Genomic DNA, 21,303 nt, shown 5'->3' on the forward strand with positions numbered 1-21,303 from the left:
AGCGCAATGCGGCTTGCACATGAGCAGAGGGAAGTTGACTGTGAAGCCAGGAGTCACAGCTGGCTTCTCACAATAAACATGCTGGAGCCAGGGACTCGAAGACCAGCGAAGTACTGGCCAGGGTGAGATCCGCACTGGATCCCTGGACAAGTAACTGCCCCTTTTTTAAAAGTCAGCAGCTACAGTATTTGTAGCTGTTAACTTTGAATTTTTTGTGTGGCATCCCCATGCATGTTACTTGAAGAAATTTGAATGTTGCCCTTTTAGCCACATTAAATTATTCTTTCCCGCTGAACCTTATTTTTAATAGGAAAATGTATGTATTGGTACATGTTCCCCATGGTAGTGCTCTGCTACCCATGCCCTTTTTTTAAATGATTCCTGTGAACAATGAAATTTCCGGCGAACAATCTTTACTAGATTTGTTCATTCCAAAGGAGTATGCTGTGAAACGTAGCAGGTAATGGGCCATGAAAATGCATGAGTAACATTGAGTGGAATGTCACTCGATGGACCCTATACAAATAAAGTAACTGGCCTTAAGAACCGCCAGTGTCACAGTAAGCAAAAAGAAACAGCCTTGGGGGTAAAGACTGTGAAAATTGGAAGAAGAGCAGAGAAGAGGGTGGTGCATGAGTCCTAAGGGTGTAAAGATGAATGTGTGTAAGAATCTTTCAATAATACTAACAGGAAAAAAAGGAATGCCACTAGGGGTGCCTGGGTGCAACATTCTCTGTGTGGGACGCCACCACATCATGAATGATCCTTCAGCTGAAGGGAGGGGCGGTAAAGGGGGTGGAAGAAAAGACAGGGTAAGATGCCGGGTGTCTGGGGCCAGTAGCTGAGCTGCCGCTCCTTCCAGTGTTCCTCTCAGACTCAGTGACTTACTGCAAGCCAGCTGGCGGCTGCTGATCACTGTGGAGTTCCAACCCTTCTCTTCCCATTCTTCAGCGGAGGTGGAGCTGTGCCTGATGAGGAAGGTAATGTCTGACCCTGATGTCTCATGTCTGTGTGACCCGGCCGGCCATCCATCACATGCACAATGTGTCAGTGAGTGATGACATTATCACGATTCCACAGCCTGCTCTTCTAATGCCTGCTGGGCCTGCTGATCTGTGTCAGTGTTGGTGGTGGTGTGTTGTGTCAGATCTGTCACTGTGTGAGAACACTCAGTTCAGGTGTTCTCTCTGTGTGTATGGGCTGGGCTGCCTGCTGTCCCCCAATTGCCTGGGGAATTCCAGCCTGGGATCTGTCAGAGCCTATTTTTGCAAATTAATTTTTTTTTAGCAGTTTCATGTTTTGTTGATTTAATATTTTCTACTGTTTTTAAAAATGTTTATGTTAATTTTTTTTAGGAGGGTGCAAGTAGCTGGTCTTGCCTAGGGCACAAAATAATCTAGCACTGGCTCTGCATGTCCATAATATATTTTGGGGAGTTGGAAAAAAGGAATGCTGCACTGCTAAAAACGGCCTTATTATAATTTATTTATTCTAACTTTGTTTTTCTTAAAGAGACAATGCACTGATTGCAACACTCAGATTACTAAAGCTGTCCATAATTATTTGTTGGTGAACAAATACCAGCTTATGTTGTGATCACAGGAGTGATTCTGTGAATGGGGTGGTAAAAGAGAAAAGAATCAGAGTTAAATTGGGTAGATGTGTTGGTAGGCAAAAGGCACTGTAGACTACATGGAACAAAACGAAATCGGAATTACACCCAAAAAACAAAATGCATTATATTACAGTTTGCCAATCCTTAGATATGGTGGCTGCATTAGGTTTCTTTTTTTAAGACTTTTTTTCTTTATTTCACCTGGTGATCAGGCCAGTAACACACTTCTTGTCTTAAGAGCATCTGCATTCTGGATGAAATAGTAAAGCAGACACCTTTGAACATAGCATTCTCAACCACTGGTAGAGTAGTGTTAGATGTACCAGCAGATGGACTTGCCTAACAAATTATATTTGAACTCCAGTTAACACTTTATAAGAACTTACAGTTTTTTTTCCTTTTGGGATAAAGGTTTTACATAAATAAAGAAAAGATGATCATTGTATGCTCCCCGTCAGTCTTAAATGGTCTCTTTTGTCTGGACAGCTTGGTCTGTTAGAGTCAATTCACACGTGCGGTGCCGATTGAAGCTCAGGTTGCACAGCTAATTGACACAATTGTTGTGCAGCAGTTCTGGTCAGGTTTACATCAGATTCAGGACAGGATTAGGTCAGAATTTTACCCTGTTCACACTTATGCAGTTTAGAAACCGGTTCCATAGAAGTCAATAGCCTGTAACCCGCACCTGAACTGGACCGCACTGCTCAGAAAAAGGTCTAGACTCTTTTTCAATCTGCACTGAATCTGCATCACCAGTGCACCAGACATACAGTATGTGAACTGGCACTTAAAGTAAATTGAAAAATAACAGATTTAGGGCTCATTACATGGACATACACATATTTTATGCATGGACAAAAGGTTCTTCCTGGCAGAGCTAGAAGATCCTGTGGAAAATATGTGCCTAAAGTACACACGTTTATGCCCATTTATTTCCCATAAAATCTGTGGATCCAAGTGTGTATCTGCAGCATTTTTTATGTACAGCTAAACGCAGCACACATTTTTAATATGTAGATGCATCTATGTGTATGGGGTTATTGATTACTATAGTGTTGGGTTTAGATGTGTACAAAACTATCTGCTGTACACATCTAAAGGCAACTTTTTTCTGCCCATGTGAATGAGTTCTTACTGGCTGGATCACCAGGAAAAAAATAAAGGAAAAACAAATCTAAAAAAGAAGTTTCAGAAAAGGGATACGCTTTTTCAGTTCAGGGAACGCCCTGTAATTCACCATTAGTTCAAACCTGGTTTCTTGTATTTCTTGCTTTCGTAGCCCAAAGGTCAAACAAAAATCCCAATCTCAAAGTGAAACTTTAGTTAAACTGCATAATACTCAGCAGAAATGCATATTTTGACCAGCCGTTCTTGTAATACACACCTCTGCTATGCAGTAAGATCTGTCTGCTACTTTCTGGTTTAGCATTACTGCTACCTAAAATATACATGACAGCACATGAGAAACCAATATTACAGGCATAATTGTCAAATGTAGTGACCGGCTGAAAGGTTAGAAGGTGCAAGGTACCTATTTGTTTCCCTGAACACCATTAGGACGGTGACATACATCTGTTTTACAATTTTCAGTATTAAGCCACAAAATCAAATCCAAACATCCAAATGCATATCCATTTAGATATTTTTACACTGTACTCTATGTAATAAAATTTAAATGCAGATGTTATACTAGGATTTATAGTCAACATCCCTGCAGTCTATCTTATATTTTTTACATAAACATAGTATGATGAAATATTTTATTTTCTTGTTCACCCTGATGCCGAAGATACTAAGTGAAAAATAAACTGACATATTAGAAGGTAAGTCATAATGTACTTTTTTATGAACAGTTACAGCTGTAGATTTGGAGGTTTAAAAAAACAGTTGGAATGAAGCATTCAAACAAGATTGCACAGATGGAAAATTAAATCATCTGCCTGTTTGAACAAATCAATGAAGATTATCAGTGTTCAGGAGAACGTGGCTCATGAAAAAGAGGTCGATTATACAGCTGGCGAGAAATGTGTCTGTAGAAACCTCTATGGCAAATTCTTCAGTCATGCAAATCTCTAAGCCCTCAAATTAAAAAAAGGATGCTATTTGAAATTCTACTGTATCTCACCGCTTTGTGGACAGATGTTTATTAAAATCAAGATGTCCTATTTATGATACCGATCAGCTATATGTATGTGTGCCTATAGAGTAGATATAGTAGCAGTAGACATTTAATGAATATTAGGATTCCCTGTTAGGGTGCTACATGATTCTTGCATACATGCAGGTTTACGTCTAGAAAAAGCAAGCACCACCTCCCATTCTGTTCTCCTCAGTATCCTGCTTCCCCATTCTTAGGACTCATTCGCAATGGTGACTTCTTTCAATTTGTCCCTGGAAGTCACCTGATTGTCTGCTACCCTTTCAGTCTCTGCTAAGACTGCTCTACTCCTTGCCCTCACTGTCATTATTTTTCTTCTTCTATGTGCACTATCCTCCTTTTTCCCAGTGTTATCATTGTTTCCTTCTCTATTCACTATGCCCCTTTCTCCTCTGTAATAGCATTGTCTCTTTTCTGTGCTCATTATGCTCCTTCTTCCCTCTGTTACAAGTCTCTCCTTCATTTGTGCTCACTATGCTCCTTCTCCCCAGTTATCAGTTTCTTCTTCTACGCTCATTATTCTCCTTCTCTCCAGTGTTATCGGTTTCTTCTTCTTCTGTGCTCACTATTCTCCTTCTCTCCAGTGTTATCGGTTTCTTCTTCTTCTGTGCTCACTATTCTCCTTCTCTCCAGTGTTATCGGTTTCTTCTTCTGTGCTCACTATTCTTCTCTCCAGTGTTATCGGCTTCTTCTTCTGTGCTCACTATTCTTCTCTCCAGTGTTATCGGCTTCTTCTTCTGTGCTCACTATTCTCCTTCTCTCCAATGTTTTATTCCAATGGTTTATTCTTCTTCTGTGCTCACTATTCTCCTTCTCTCCAGTGTTATCGGTTTCTTCTTCTACGCTCATTATTCTCCTTCACTCCAGTGTTATCGGTTTCTTCTTCTACGCTCATTATTCTCCTTCACTCCAGTGTTATCGGTTTCTTCTTCTTCTGTGCTCACTATTCTCTTTCTCTCCGGTGTTATCGGTTTCTTCTTCTGTGCTCACTATTCTTCTCTCCAGTGTTATCGGTTTCTTCTTCTGAGCTCACTATTCTCCTTCTCTCCAGTGTTATCGGTTTCTTCTTCTGTGCTCACTATTCTTCTCTCCAGTGTTATCAGTTTCTTCTTCTGTGCTCACTATTCTCCTTCTCTCCAATGTTTTATTCCAATGGTTTATTCTTCTTCTGTGCTCACTATTCTCCTTCTCTTCAGTGTTATCAGTTTCTTCTTCTGTGCTCACTATTCTCCTTCTCCCCAGTGTTATTAGCAGTTTCTTCTTCCTCTGTGCTCACTGTTCTTCTTCTATCCAGTGTTATTGGTTTCTTCTGATTAGCATCTTCTACTTCTGCGCTCACTATGCTCCTTCCCCCAACCAAAGTTGGCCTGAATCAAGTCTCTTCATGTGTCCAGTGGCCCCATAGTTGGCCTTTTCCACTTTCTCCGCTATGTAGAGTTTCATAACAGAGTTCCAACTGTCCTGGAAATGATACGTCTCAAGCTAATCAAAGAAAGGGATAGTGACAACAGAGAAAATAGTGACCACTTTATCAGACATAGGCACATGCCTCCACTGGACACAGAGAGCAGACAGGGACAAGTCATTCCATGCAAATTATGTGACCGACAGTGGACTAAGGCAGTAAGAACAGGAGTATAACCAGGATGTTCCTTTTCTACTGTACTATGGATAAGAACAGGAGTACAACCAGAATGTTCCTTTTCTACTATACTATGAGTAAGAACAGGAGTACAACCAGAATGTTCCTTTTCTACTATACTATGAGTAAGAACAGGAGTACAACCAGGATATTCCTTTTCTACTATACTATGAGTAAGAACAGGAGTACAACCAGAATGTTCCTTTTCTACTATACTATGAGTAAGAACAGGAGTACAACCAGGATGTTCCTTTTCTACTATACTATGAATAAGAACAGGAGTACAACCAGGATGTTCCTTTTCTACTATACTATGAGTAAGAACAGGAGTACAACCAGGATGTTCCTATTCTACTATACTATGAGTAAGAACAGGAGTACAACCAGAATGTTCCTTTTCTACTATACTATGAGTAAGAACAGGAGTACAACCAGGATGTTCCTATTCTACTATGCATACATTCTACCTTTTTATACTAATTTTGACAATTCTCTGATTTTATTGTATATATAGTACTGTCTATAAATATATAATTAATTATGTTTTAAAACCCCTCTATAGCCAACTGAAGTCTGTTTTCTATTACCTGATGATATCAGGAAGTACAACTCTTTATTACAACTGGACATTCTTCACTTTTAAGATTCATAACAACGAAAAAATTCCATGAGCGTACACAGATGCCCTTTTGGGCCCCACAGAAAGACAGCCTATAACAACCATTGCAATTTCATTTTTCTAATTAGTCATATCAAATGTGCTTAATTACATTCTAAGCAGGTGCTATCTGCCTGGGGTTGCATATTTTGCTCATATGAAACATATGGATGCAGTTAGGTTTCCTGCAGTGTATATCCTAGAGGTTTTTGTACAGTCTGTATTTTACATATAAGATATAAATATATGTTACATGGTACACAGCTTGTTAAATTACAGAATGGCTCAAAGCCTTTGTGAAACACATGGAAAATTAAATTTACTTCTGGGTCACTAAGGGTTCAATTGTTAAATGTTAGACACCTGTGCAAAAGGGCAATTTTATGAAGGGTCAATTTGTTTGGTTTATAACACTAACATTTTCGTCTCAGGAGACTGGCCATTTTACTAGCATTGATAAAGGTCAGGATTTTACAGTTTGATGGTAGTGGCATAAATAACCTCTAGAGTGGTATCTCTCACGTTGCTTCAACACACACTTTTTACTGACAAATACACATTAATGTGGAACTAAACATGATCCATTAATACATCTGGAAACCTGTTATCCAGAAAGTTCAGACAAGCAGAATAGTAAAAGGAATGAATAATTGCTGCTGTTTGGAGAAAATGTCATATACGGCTATATGGCCAGTGAGAGCAACCCCTTTATGTTACTATGAGGAAAACTATACCAGATATTTGAGATTTAATGAGCAGCTTACCTATATGGGTTGATGCACTTATTAACACTACCTTCAGTGAAAGGGTTTCTGAGTTTTAATTTATTGTTGCTATGCATACTGAGGCTTCAAGAGGTTTACTGAGAACATAAGAACTTTTAAAGTGACATGATCATGTTCCATGAAACACAAAGTGACAGTATCTCTACAAAGGGACACCCCTTGTCCACCTTCCCCCATATGCCCCCATATGCTTCTCCATACCTGGAAGTACTCTTGGTGGTTGCAACAGAGAAAGGAGCATGGGCAAAATGAATATAAGGGTGTGTGGTGTGTGTGTGTGTGTGGGGGGGGGGGGCGACGAGGAGGCCTTTTACAGAAACATAATCACTTTGCCCAGCATGGGATAGGTGATAGTTTCAAAAGCATTGAACACTTTCAAATGTTTTGTTGATTTAACAAGGTAATAGTGTAGTTGTTCTCCCTGTGCTGTTTGTTTGCCTTACCTTGTAATGATGGGCTCACATGTTGTGGCTGTAGTTTGTACTGTCAACTTGATTGATTGCCCATCTATTCATTCACCTATCTTGTCCATATTCACTAAAGGGATAGGCAATTTCTTTTTCCAGGTTAGACAGCGTCCAGTCAATGCCTCGCCAATTCCTCTGTGTTGCATCACAAATGTGGGAGTACTAATGTGATGGACCACAGTTATTCTCTTCATTGATCTACCTGCTTGTGTCTGTTTTCATATCTAGCTGCTATGCAGTTTTCACCTGTAGAACACTAGACTGAGAGACCCAGGGACTGTGGGATATACAGTTTTGTCACAGGAAGTGTCAGTTCTCAGACTACAGACAGAGGTCATGCATTAGTCTGTGCAGTGCCATGCAGCATGCCTCATGTTTGAACACAGGCAGAACCTGCTGACACCAGATTGTGAAAATTTACTCTACTATAGGCTGTGTGTACAGAGCAACTAATGATACCATGAAAACATGATCAATGCACATCTTCTGGTGAAAAACACAGGGTGCAGGTAGGAAGGTTTCTAATTCCTTTAAATAAAGCTGGCTGTTAGCTAGTAGTTTCTAAAATGAACATGTAGATGTACACTTGACGGCATTATTAATGTTGTTAGAAAAAACTTTGTTTTTAACATTCAGTTTTGAAATGAATGAACTTCACCAAACAAAAAACACATTTACTGTTAGATATTCATTTGCTCATGAAAAAATCTGACCCCAATAATGATTAGAAAACCCAACTAATGTTCTTAAATGAAACATTTCAAACAAAATTCTACTAGTGTAGCCAGCTTAACTTTGGTTGTTTGTACAATGTGGCAGATGGTGTCTAAATCTTACAATCCTACTATCAAAGGTTACACTTTAAACTCTATGAAGACTTATGGGAAGATCATATCTGTTTGCAGACTAATATACTATGATTTTCAAGCCATTCATTATAAATAAATTTTTGTAGTAATGGCATACAGTAGGTTACAATGATTATTATTAAAACAAATTGTGGTATACATTTAAATTGTTACAACCCTAAATATATTTTCAGTTGTGACTTCTGCCCTGTTTAGAGGATCTGCATTGATTATTCAGTATTTGGTTTTCACCTGTACATTCTTTTCATTGCTGCCTCAGGAAATGTTACATGCCCTAATTCCCTAACCTCTCCCATCTGCAATAAACCGAGCAACAGACTCCAACTGCAATCCTCCAATGATTAAAATGGCTGTCTTCTTTGTTCACAAATCTTTATTCAGGTGTGTAAATGACACAACATTAAGTCTCTGATAATAACCACTGCAGTTCAAATCATTGACTTAATATATAAGCTTTTCTATCATTTCTGTTCCATTTCAAAACATTATTTATGTTCCTTGCTCAATTACAACATCATCATGTGCATCCGTGCTGTAAATGATTGCAACGGTTATTGATACAGAAGGACACTTCCTCGTCCATCATTTCAATGACATTTCCATGTTAACTATTCAAAATATTTTTAGTATTTGCTGACCTAACAATAATCTTTAACAACTGACATTTTGCTGTATTCCACTAAGAGAAAGTAATACAAGAAAAATGTATATACCTTGAGAAGAATGCATGCCTTGAAAACTAACTAGAGATACAAAGTCTGAATAGTAAATCAAGAGATTTACACATTACCATTTTACAAAGCTTTTTTCTTTTACTATTTTTGCATATCAGTTAAAGCCCAGCTCCATGCAAATGTTTATTTTCAACAAAACAGTCCTCCAGCAGGTGCTACATATAGAAAAATCAGTTCAGAATACAATAGTCATCTTCAGTCCATAGCTCTCCACAGGAATACATTTTCATCACGAGATGCCTTCAGACTTCTGGATTGAATGACGTCCAGCTTGAGACTGGGGAGATCCTCTAAATGTTAGGCACCGGTTCCCTGAAGGGGTACCATCACAAAGCCCTTTCACTCACAGTGTAATGTTGCAGGGAAGGGCACTGTTGTCATTACACCAGCCCCTCTCTTTGCATCATTGCGGTACCTCTGACTAGGTCCCGTAGGACGTAACGCGTAAGGTGGAGTTTCCAGATGATATCATTACACCAAGTACAGTAGAGCTTAGTACTGGAATCCATTGCTGTCAGATGATGCATTGAAGGGCTAAGTGTGTCCTGGGGATAAGGTTTCCGATTCAGATGGAATAATATATGCTACTTTTAACCATTTTATGTGAGTGTTCAGTGTACTTTTAAGTATTCTTCCATTAGCATTATGAGCTTTCGTTTTGTTTCCTGGGTTTGAGCTATGATTTTAAAAAAAGACAATGCCAAAGGAAATTTAACCCCTGTGGGGAAATTGAAGTTCTAGACCTTCGTGATTTAGGGGTCCATCTACTGAGGTGAGCGCACACCTATAAGCACCGAGTGAAAATAGTGGTGAATTATATATAGTGGATTCATCACAAAAGTGGCTTGAAGCAATTACACAGTGGTGGATGTTGATTGAAGAGTTTGGGTTTAGAGTGTGGACTGCTTCACAAATTTTAGTTGCCACCTGAAAGTAAAACCCGATATTGCAACCCAGCCATTCAGCTACAGCAGAGTATTAAGAATGTAATTAGACATCAATGATCAGGCTTCACCAAGCAACATCATGGATTCAAGGTCTCACTTGCTTACATGGAAGTTGTGTGGGAGATCGGTATTCATTTATCAATTACATTTCTTTATATATCATGTACAATATAGAAAAAAATATTAGTACTAAATTCCCTTCATTAAATAAATTATAAAATAAATTATAAAGGTAATGTTTTTTTTTTAATAACATCTGTCATACTTACCTGCTCTTTGCAATGGTTTAGCACAGAGCAGTCCTCTTCTGGGGCCCCCTGCCAGTGATCCTGGCTTTTCCTCACTTCCGAGTGCCCCATAGCAAGCTGCTTGCTATGAGGGCACTTATGCGGGCACGATCGCGTGCCAGGCTGTGTGTGTCCATTGACACAGATAGCAGGGCTCGGCCCCACCCTCTGTTCTCTCCTTACTTGATTTCATTGACAGCCAATGGCTCCTGCTGCTGCCTCCAGGTCCAGTGAGGAGTGAGAGAGAGGAGAGAGCTGCTTCTCTCAGGCACAGTGTTGGATCAAGATCAGGTAAAAAAAACCCTGTCTTTACAACCACTTCAAAGTGATTGTAAAGGCTGAAAGTTTTTTACCTTCATTAATTCTATGCATGAAGGTACAAAAATCTTCTGTGTGCAGCAGTGCCCCCAGCCCCCTCAATACTTACCTGAGCCCCATCACGATTCATTGATATGCACAACAGCCTCAGCTGTCCCACGTCTTTGCCTCCTCTTTGGCTGAGACAGCAAGTGGTAGCCATTGGCTCCAGCTGCAGTCAATCACAGCCAGTCAGCCAATGAGGAGAGAGCGGAGGGGCATGCCATGGCTCCATGTGTGAATGGACACACGGAGCAGTGGCTTGGGAACAGCCTGCGTGGGTGCCCCCATAGCTAGTTGCTTGCTATGGGGGCACCCAACAGAAAGGAGAAGCCAGGAGCGCCGACAGGGGACCCGAGAAGAGGAGGATCAAGGCTGCACTGTGCAAAACCACTACATACAGCAGGTAAGTATAACATGTTTGTTATTTTCCACAAAAGAAAATCAACCTTTAGCATTGCTTTAAGTAACATGTTGTTGGGAGTCGTGGTTGACATCTTTTAAGCAAGTAAAGCAGAACACTGCACCAGCATTTCTTAATCTGTAATCACATTAGACTCATGTATAAACACAAATTAATGGATGTGCAGTTCAGATGTGTTTCAGAGGTGTTAAGGAGGCCCCCACAGAATTAAAGAGAGAGAAAACATGGGTCAACAAAAACAAACCATGTAGGGCAAGCATTAACACAAGCTACACAGTCAAGAGAGTCTTGTAAATCCAAAATTATTTTAATTTAAATCACTGTCAGTTGAATAGTTTAACATTTTAAAGGCTTTGTATATGTGGCATTCAACATATCAGCTTTAATTGCATTAGATACATGCTACTGAACCCCCAATCGTCCCTAAAAAAGGGGCCCCAAATACTAAGAGCTGCATATTATTCTATAAACTGAGACTAGAAACATTTTCTTTGTTCTTGCTTTGTGCTGAACTGCACATAAGCATGTTAGGCAAAAGCTTGCTTTCCTCATCATGCTGTGGACATATGTTTTCTTCCTGTCTTCTGTTTAGTCCCTGGGCTTAATTGATTCTCCATTTCACATCCAGCAAGCTAATATAAAGCACTGCCAATGAGGATGTTCCAATAGAAAATCAGGGTAGAGGCTGCACTCTTTAAATGAGATTAAGCACACAAAGAGCGGTATCTCTCACTGCAGGGATCAGTAATACTCTCTGCTTTTCTTTGATTGTAAGCTTCCACTTAATCTTATGTTTCAGAACAACAAGAAAAGCCTTTACAATGGACTGCATTTCAGCCTCTCCACACTGACTTTTATGGATTTTCATGCAGGAAACCTGGGTCACTTATTCGAATGAAATCTCTTACATGCTTTAATATAAACCCACTTTGTTAGATTGTAAGCTCCAAGGAGCAGGGCCCTCCTAACCCTCTTGTATTGAACTGTATTGTTGCTGTATTGTCTCCCTTTATATTGTAAAGTCCTGAGCAAACTGTTGGAGCTATATAAATCCTGTATAATAATAATAATCATGCAACATAATGCTATAGTAAGCAATGTATGAATGTTCACAACACATTTTATGAAATAAAATAGATAACAAGCAAATCCCTGGATATGGAATGATCCTGAACATTGACCCTGGAACATGAACACCATTTATTGGGGTTGATTTACTAAGAGAGTACAGGTGGCTTACTTAGCAAACCCAATGTTCAGTTGATAGGTTGCTAACGGGCGTTAATTTGAATAACCACTCATGTAAAAGAGATACAGTATAAAAAATCCAGAATTTTGCTTGCATTGGGTAACTGTAGTGAACATATTCTCACCTTGTTTAAAAAAAGCTAAGTTACCATTCCACTTTCTTAAAGTGTTACTAAAAGCACAACAGTAAAATCAGTCTGTATATGCAGTAAAGCATGCTTGTTATACTCACAGTGGAACCTAAGGGGTTAATCCTCTGCATTGTGTAAAAAGGCTGTTTGATCCTTTCCTCCCTGCCCCTCCTCTTGTTGAAATTACCACCTGATACAGACTGAATCCGTAGTCACATACAAATGCTCAGTTTGGTGTGTATTGCTAGAGGGGTTTTCTTTTTTTCTTAGGAGAGTGCATGTGATCAGCACAGGGCCAATCAGCACTGTCCAGACAGAGGGTCAGGAGTTTCACATCCTCCTAGAGCAGAAATAAAACTCCTCCTACAAGCTTTAACCAATGTTCTGCTGAAGGCACAAGACTGATTTAACTCCTTGGCGCCGGCGTCTCCCGGCCCTTTAAGGGTTTCAGAAGCCAGGAGGCAGGGCAGGGTTTTAGGGACATGTGACTGCCGTGATTCGCTGTCATGGCGGTCACATGATCGGGAAAGGTCCCGATCGAAAGAGGAGATGGGGACCTTTACGTGAGTACTGGACATGTGTGCTGGGAGCGCGCGCTCTCAGCACATATGTTTTTCTTAATTGCACACAAATGTGCAGCCGCTCGGCATCTTGGCCCAGGTGCCGGGAGGACCCACATTTGTGTGCGGCCGGCGTGAACAGGTTAACTGCTGATGAGAAATGGTATTTAGCAGTTTATATTTACTAAAATAATTGCATTTCCATGTTGTGCGCACTGTGGGAGACCAGATATAGTGAATGCAGGGTCCTGGGTTTAGTAACACTTAAACTTATTTAAAGTGATAGTAAAGTCTGCTTGTTTATCTTATACCTACAGGTAAGCCTATATGAATGCTTAGCTGTACATACAGTAAATATCTCCTAAACATCACATCAGCCCCACCCTGCAAGCCAGAGTACTAGGTGTCATTCTAGACTCCAATCTGTCTTTCCAGCCACAGGTCCAATCACTGACAAACTCATGGAGACTCCACCTCCACAACATCTCCAAAATACGTCCATTCCTAACTCCAGAAACTACAGAGCAACTCATTCACTCCCTTATTATATCACGACTTGACTACTGTAACTCCCTCCTCACCGGCCTACCTCATCACAGGCTATCCCCGCTTCAGTCTATCCTGAATTCTGCGGCCAGACTCATCCACCTTACTAACCACTCCGTATTCGCCTCCCCCCTCTGCCAATCCCTCCACTGGCTTCCGATTGCCCAACGCATAAAATTCTAATTATTAACATTGACATACAAAGCTGTTCATAACACTGCCCCAAACTACATCACCAACCTGATATCCATATACCACCCAAAATGTACTCTCCACTCCTCACAAGACCTCCTACTCTCTAGTTCCCTGGTCTCCTCCTTCCATGCCCATCTCCAGGACTTCTCCAGGGCTTCCCCCATCCTCTTGAACTCACTACCCCAATCCATCAGACTGTCACCTTCTGTCCTCACCTTGAGGCGCACCCTGAAAACCCATCTCTTCAGAGAAGCCTACCCCGCCCTCACCTAATTGCCGATCTCCTCCGTTCTTCCCACCACTCCATCCCCCACAGCTATTTCCACCTGTACCACTCTCCCCTCCCTCCTAGATTGTAAGCTCCAAGGAGCAGGGCCCTCAAACCCCTCGTGTATTGTATTGTATTGTTACTGTGCTGTCTCGTGTACTATCTGCCAATATAATGTACAGCGCTGAGCAAACTGTTGGCGCTATATAAATACTGTATAATAATAATAATAATAATAACATGCACAGTTTAAGAGATATTTACTTTAGCTGCAGCCGGTGAGGTCACCGGCACATGCGCACTGTGCTCTCAATGGACGACATGCCATCCGTTGAGAGCTGTGCTGCCACCGTGACTCCCACATGCATGCATGGGTGTGACGTCATCATGGCTTCGCCATTCAATCAGTTGCAGCCTGTGAACCCAGAAGGAAGACCAGGTGAAGATGGAAGTTCTATCAGCGCTGAATGGCTTTGTTTTCAGGTTAGTCTTTCATTATATGCTAGTATGCAATGTGCTTCTTTTTGAACCACTCCTTTGTTGCCTTGGCCGTGTGTGCTGAGTCATTGTCATGCTGGAACATCCATCCACGACCCATTTTCAATGCCCTGGCTGAGGGAAGAAGGTTCTCATCCAAGATTTGATGGTACATTGCCCCGTCCATTGTCCCTTTGATGTGGTGCAGTTGTTCTGTCCCCTTAACAGAAAAACACCCCCAAAGCAGAATGTTTCCACCACCACGTTTGACAGTTGGGATGGTGTTCTTGGGGTCATAGGCAGCATTCCTCCTTCTCCAAACACGGCGAGTTGAGTTGATGCCAAAGAGCTCGATTTTGGTCTCATCTGACCACAACACTTTCAACCAGTTCACCTCTGCATCATTCAGATGTTCAGTGGCAAACTTCAGACGGGCCTGAACATGTGCTTTCTTGAGCAGAGGGACCTTGCGGGCACTGCAGGATTTCAATCCTTGTCGGCATAATGTGTTACCAAATGTTTTCTTGGTGACTGTGGTCCCAGCTGCCTGGAGATCATTGACAAGATCTTCACATGCAGTTCTGTAATGATTCCTCACTGCTCTCATGATCATTGACACCCCACGAGGTGAGATCCTGCATGGTGCACCAGACCTAGGGAGACTGACAGTTGTTTTGTGTTTCTTCCATTTGCGAACGATTGCACCAAAAGTTGTCACCTTCTCACTAAGCTGCTTGGCGATAGTTTGGTAGCCCAGTCCAGCCTTGTGTAGGTCTACAATCTTGTCCCTGACATCCTTGGACAGCTCTTTGGTCTTTGCCATGGTGGAGAGTTTGAAATCTGATTGTTTGATTGCTCCTGTGGACAGGTGTCTTTTATACAGGTAACAAAATGAGATTAGTAGCACTCCCTTTAAGAGACTGCTTCTAATCTCAGCTTGTTACCTGTATGAAAGACACCTGGTAGCCAGAAATCCTGCTGAATGATAGGGGATCAAATACGTATTTCCCTCATGAACATGCAAATCAGTGCATAATTTGTTAGACATGCATTTCTTTTGAATATTTTGTTGCTATTCTGTCTCTCAGTGTTACAATACACCTACCATGCAATTTTTAGACTGATCATTTCTTTGTGAGTGGGCAAACATTCAAAATCAGCAGGGGATCAAATACTTATTTCCTTCACTGTACATGTACACCACCCACTGAGGGGTGCAAAGAGCACTGCTCCTGTAAACACTGAGTCCACCGGACACAGCAGATTATGGCTCCTGGTACCTGGCCACTTTGAGTAGCTGAGGGGTCATGTGATCCCTATGCGTTTACATGATCACCATGTCAGAAAAGCTGTTATGAATGTTATTCATAACAGCTGTGATTCCTATAGTGATGCTGTGATTGGCCCACAGCTATCACATGGCACCTGGGCCAATCACAACACACAATAGTAATCACAACTGCAATGAATGTAACCCATTCATGACAGTTTGAAACATTGCTGTTACAGTGATCATCACTGTAACAGCAATCAAAGTGTACAAAAATAAATAAATATATATATATATGTATATATATAAAAATGTCACTACAGTGACACTAAACTAATCTGATGAAAGAAAAACAAAACACATTTAAAAAAAAAACGTTTAAAAAATTTAATACAAAAAAATTAAAGTTCTAGGAGGCGGCAGCGGGAAGGGTTAAAGAGAGTGGTGAAAGGTTAGACCATCTGTCAGGTTTTTTGTTGTGCCTTGTGTCCAGTTCAACTATGTGTCCTAGTGCTCATTGTCACTGAGATTTAAAGTGAAGAAAAATCTAAAATATAGAGCAGGAACTAGAGGCAAAGCTGTTAATGGAGACATATCCTGGTGTTAACTGCCTAAAAACAGGATTTCCTATGCTTTGTGGTGTGTCTCAAGCCAAGCAATGAAAAAGAATCCTTCAATGTTACACAGACAGCATAAAAAACTTGCCAAGGGTTATAAATATTCCTTACTCTATCTAAAATTTAAAAAAAATGGCTTTAGACATGGTTTAAAAGCAGAAATGTATGGTACCCGGAGGGAGACTCTTACAATTTAAAGCATACATAAACCCTAAGGCCTTGTTTAGACTGTCAATTGAAGGGCGATAAAACCCCACGGTTGAGCAGATGAGGCAACAGCCCAGGGAAGGGTGTACACAAGTTGCGGTCATGATGCTTTACTTCACAGGTGCAGCGGTACTGCCTGCCAAGTGTAACTCATTCAAGTGAAAGGTGAAGTGCTGTAACTGCCCCGTAACAGTGCACAATGCATGCAGTTGTCTGTAATTAGGGGTTAAAACAGGAGGTGACAAGTAGATACAACGTCTCCTCATCACCTGTCTATTGCAGTCTGAAGTGCAATCCGAGTAGAATCCTTTAGGGTGAAGTTACCCTTTAAGTGAAATCAGCTTATCCTAAGTAAATGGAATGTCAGTATTTTCAAAGTGAACGTTCTGTACAGACAAAATTCATGATTTGCCTATTAGGAGAACACATTCTTGACATATAAAGTAAACAAACCTATGAATTATTAAGAAAGTATCCACATTTTTAGAGTACATAACTGATAATGTATTTATTGAAGGTTGTAGTTCATTAATCTTTCAATTTAACAACAAATGACTGAAATTACACACATTTTCCTTCCAATGGATTGTGATCTGAGTAGCTGCAATAACTTTTCTTATGCTCATTTGATCTCAATTAATGAATGATTTATTTATTACAATGTCTACACACCTAAGAACTAAATTTCCTTTTGAATGAGCAGTTGATGTAAGGGCAAGATCTTCTTTGAAGTGCATCTATCGGCAGCTGAAAGATAAAAGACTGGATGCTACAAAGGAGCTTAAGGGATCTAGAGATGCAGTGCTAATGATTTATATCCTTCATTTCAAAAACCCTTTGCGCAGCAGCATTGAGGGATGAACCGTTACATGTGGGACCACTTGCTGCTTTCCCTCGGAACTCAGATGTCTGCAGTCACATGTAAACTGCCAACCAGTGGCTATTCATTTACTGGCTTGATTTTTTCTACATTGTCATATGTGACATGAACCAATTTGAAAATGCAAGAAAAGGGAACTTCATAATTAGGGCTGACAGTTTGAGTTCACATCCTGAAACTTAGCTTACTAAATCACTTTCTATCCACATTTCATGCAAAACGCAAATTGGAATGAATAACCTACCTTGAAAATAGTTTACAACACAGAAAGTTTATAGAGAAAAATACAGCACAGGTATATTACCTCTCCCAAGGCTTTTGAATACAGAGCAAGCCACATAAATGGAAAATGGAAATTAGGGTTCAAGCCATTCATTTTTTATGGCAAATGTATCGGTAATCGGTATCGATCGGCGAGTACTTGAGCACAAGTATCGGTACTCATACTCGCCGATAAAAAAAAACAGTATTGGTGCATCCCTAAAGGAAACCATAACAAACCAACACCATACCTTTCCAGATACCTTTCTAAGTCTAAGGGAACCATTACAAAACCTGACCGGTCAAAGGTGTGGAGTTCCATGGGTGGGATTTTTAAAGGATAGCTAAACCTTAGAACAAACATGTAATTTATTGCAGCTTAAAACATTCTAAGGAAATACAGAAAATTGTTGATATTGTCAAAAATGCAGCATCCTTGTTACTTCTTGTGAGCTGAACTGAAAGTGGTATCCTTCTGAAACCTGCTAATTTCACCATTCCCCTTGTCACGTCCAGTCTAGGTGACAACTACAGCTCCCTTTATAGATACAGTGGAGGAGTGAAGGTAATCACCTAGGAACAGGTAAAGTGTTATTTTCAGGTGAAAATAAAGGGAAAAAAACACTAATGAAGCCACCTTCCTTAAGAACTAGTAATAACTGCAAAATATTACAAAATATTGTTTTTTGGAGTAGGATATGCTTAACCTCCTTGGCGGTATGATTCTTTCCGATTTTTGGTGCTGAAAGCGGTACCATTTTTTTGCATGGAAATATGTAGTTTTTTTTATTGTAGGCCTGTAATTTTTAGGAATAACTCACTGAAATCTGTCCGAACAAGAGTCTAGTAAACATCCCGGGTAGGATAAAATTTGAAACACGTAATCATAAATTATAATTTAATAAATAATCATAAAAAATAATATAATAATATTACATTTAATTCAATAATATAATCAAACCAAAAACACTGAAATGTGAAATATAGCGCCAAGTTAGCACATTGCTGAGCAAAGTCGCAAAATCGTTTTCAGTGTCTGATGACGAATTTCCCCCACGAATCATTATCACTCTATTCTGCAAGTGGTTCTGATTTACTATCGCTGTTCTCCTAGCTGATCTAAAACCGCTTTTGACCTAAAGGGACACTTTTTGGACGCCATGGACATTTCTCAGTTTCCAGGCAGAAAGAACAGACAAAATGCAGGCAGGGCACAGGACAAAGCATTAGGGACAAAATGTATGTGAAATGGGTTGAGGCAGCAATGTTTTACTATGTAAAATGTAAAAAAAAAAAAAGACATTTTTTAAAATTTTTAAATTTCCCGCCGCCAGCGGCGCCCGTACGTCCCGACGTCACAGGGACAGGACACAGAAGCCGGATGCCGGCATCGGCCGGAGAGATGGCCGGGGACGCTGCAGGGGACACATCGCGGGAGCGCAGGGTAAGGTAAGTGAAGAACAAATGCCGGAGCAGTGCCGCATGGTATTCCCGAGTGTAGCTCGGGGTTACCGTTTGTGGTACTGAAATGTTACCCCGAGCTACACTCGGGAATACCGCCAAGGAGGTTAAGGACCTGTGCATGCCAGGTGTAGTAGGACTGCATTGGGGGGCTATTCCACTGCAGTCCCACTGCAACACAAGGCAGAATGCTTTGTCTCCTACCTGGCTGCGTTGCAGTGGTTTGTGCTGAAAAGAGAACCACATGCACTAATTTTTCAGCGCAGCTCAGTGTGGCGCAATTCACTGCCTTGCACCACACTACAGCCAATGAATGATAATTTCGAATAAAGTCTTTTTCCAAAAAAAGGAAACAGTACTATGCACTGTGATCAAGGTATTGGCACTGCTTTCATTCTACTGTGCACCAGTGGCTGCGTTCCAACACAGCTACTGGTGTGAACAAGCCCTTACACTGTAAATTAGCAATCCAGTAAAGATGCTATTTTTTAGGCTATAACAAAATGACCATTGGATTCTGGAATGCCAAACATACTTCTTTACCCTAGTAACTAGTGTATAGAAAGCTGTACATAATTTTCACCCCAAATGTTGGGGTGATCTCTCTGCTATGTTATCCAGCTCTGTTGTTGGCCCACCACATTTACACTGAGGAGCTGAAGTTTTGCGGTTACTTGACAACTGATTAGATCAAAATCCTGTTTTTCTATCCCCCAGTTTGAGGTCAGCTGTACAGAGACTGCAAGATCAAGTCAAATTTAGGTATTACACTGCTTACATTTAAAAATACAATCACAGATGTATTCATTTCATTAAATACAGAGCTGCAATACATTTGGGTTGATTTACTAAAACTGGAGAGTGCAAAATCTGGTGCAACTGTACATGATAGCCAATCAGCTCTTAGCTTCTGCTTTTCCAATTACGCTTTGACAAATAAAAAAAAAGAAAAACTGGGAGCTGATTTGTTTCTTGTTCAAACATTTTATTATTTTCAAAGGCAGGGAAATACAGGTTTAGGAAAATCCATATGTGTACATAGATACAAATGTAAACAGGCAGAAATGTTGTCCTATTGAAGTGGGGGGTATACATATGAAAACGGGTTGTATGGAACTGCAGGAAAACATAAAGAGATATAACGGTATACTGGCAGACAGGATCCTGGTATACAACAGAAAGGGGGCTCCGGTCCCCATAATCATATGAGGGTTCCATATGAGGTAGTAAAAATGGGACAGGGGGGAGTAGGGTAGAAGGGGGACGAGTAAGAGAGATTGAAGAAGTAATAGAAGAAGGGAAGAGAGAACGTGTGACTTCTAGAGGGGAATAGAGAGACTCAAGACCATATCAATGTATAATGGATGGCCAAAGTAGTGGATTAGGAAATTTTAAGGAAGGAGTAATGAATCGTCAAAGTTCGGTCGGAGTAAATGTTCCACCTATGGGGTCCAGATTGACAAAAACCTAGGGATGGTGTCTAGGATGGTGGCTTCCACTTTAGCGTGAATCATAGGCTGTGTAACCTTGTTCCTAGCTGCTACAATACACAAAGACAGAGATTTCCACAATATGGCTATGATATGTTTAGCTGCTGTGGTGACCTACAAGAGGAGTTTAAATTGAGGCTTAGAAATGCTGGAAGGGCGCAGATTTAGGAGGGCTACAATTGGGTCAGGTGTTGATTTCGTAAAGAGCCTGGATAATATATGAAAAAGTTCAACCCAAAAGGCTCAGGCTACCGGGCAAGTCCACCGGATATGAAAGTAGGTCCCTAACATCACGCATCAGGAGCTGATTTGTTTCTATGAAGAGCTGCACCAGATTTTGCACTCTCCGGTTTTAGTAAATCAACCCCATTGTGTCTTCTTTCTGTCTAGAGTTCAGCATTAGTGATGGGTCGGTATCCCCCCCCCCCCCCTCCAGTTCGGTTTGCGGTCAAACATTCAAACCTACTGAAAATTTGACCGCGAATAGAGACAATTCACTAAGAAATTACTTACCAAATCTGAGTTTGCGGTAAGATCCTGCTCAGCTACTAAAATATGGCATGACTTATATTATTAAGTCAAGCGGTATTTTAGTAGTGAAACATTCTTTAATTTTTCAGCTGCCAGCAGGTTTCCCCGCTGATAGCTGAATGTCAAAAGAATTGTCGGCATTGTCCGACAATTAAACATTCTTCTTAAAAAACATCCCGAAGGGCTTGGTATGGATGGGAGGGGGGAGCCCCACACCA

General features: G+C 40.7%; 1 protein-coding gene across 2 annotated transcripts in view; it reads right to left on the bottom strand.

The window, feature by feature from the left end:
* Nucleotides 1–21,303, bottom strand: part of TTC28 (tetratricopeptide repeat domain 28) — a 670,967-nt gene that overhangs the window by 272,253 nt on the left and 377,411 nt on the right. The gene's annotated exons all lie outside the window — the stretch shown is intronic.

The sequence above is a fragment of the Staurois parvus genome, unplaced genomic scaffold, assembly GCF_062004578.1.
Source record: "Staurois parvus isolate SC_StPar_1 unplaced genomic scaffold, SC_StPar_1.0 ptg000589l, whole genome shotgun sequence".
Lineage (NCBI taxonomy): Eukaryota > Metazoa > Chordata > Amphibia > Anura > Ranidae > Staurois > Staurois parvus.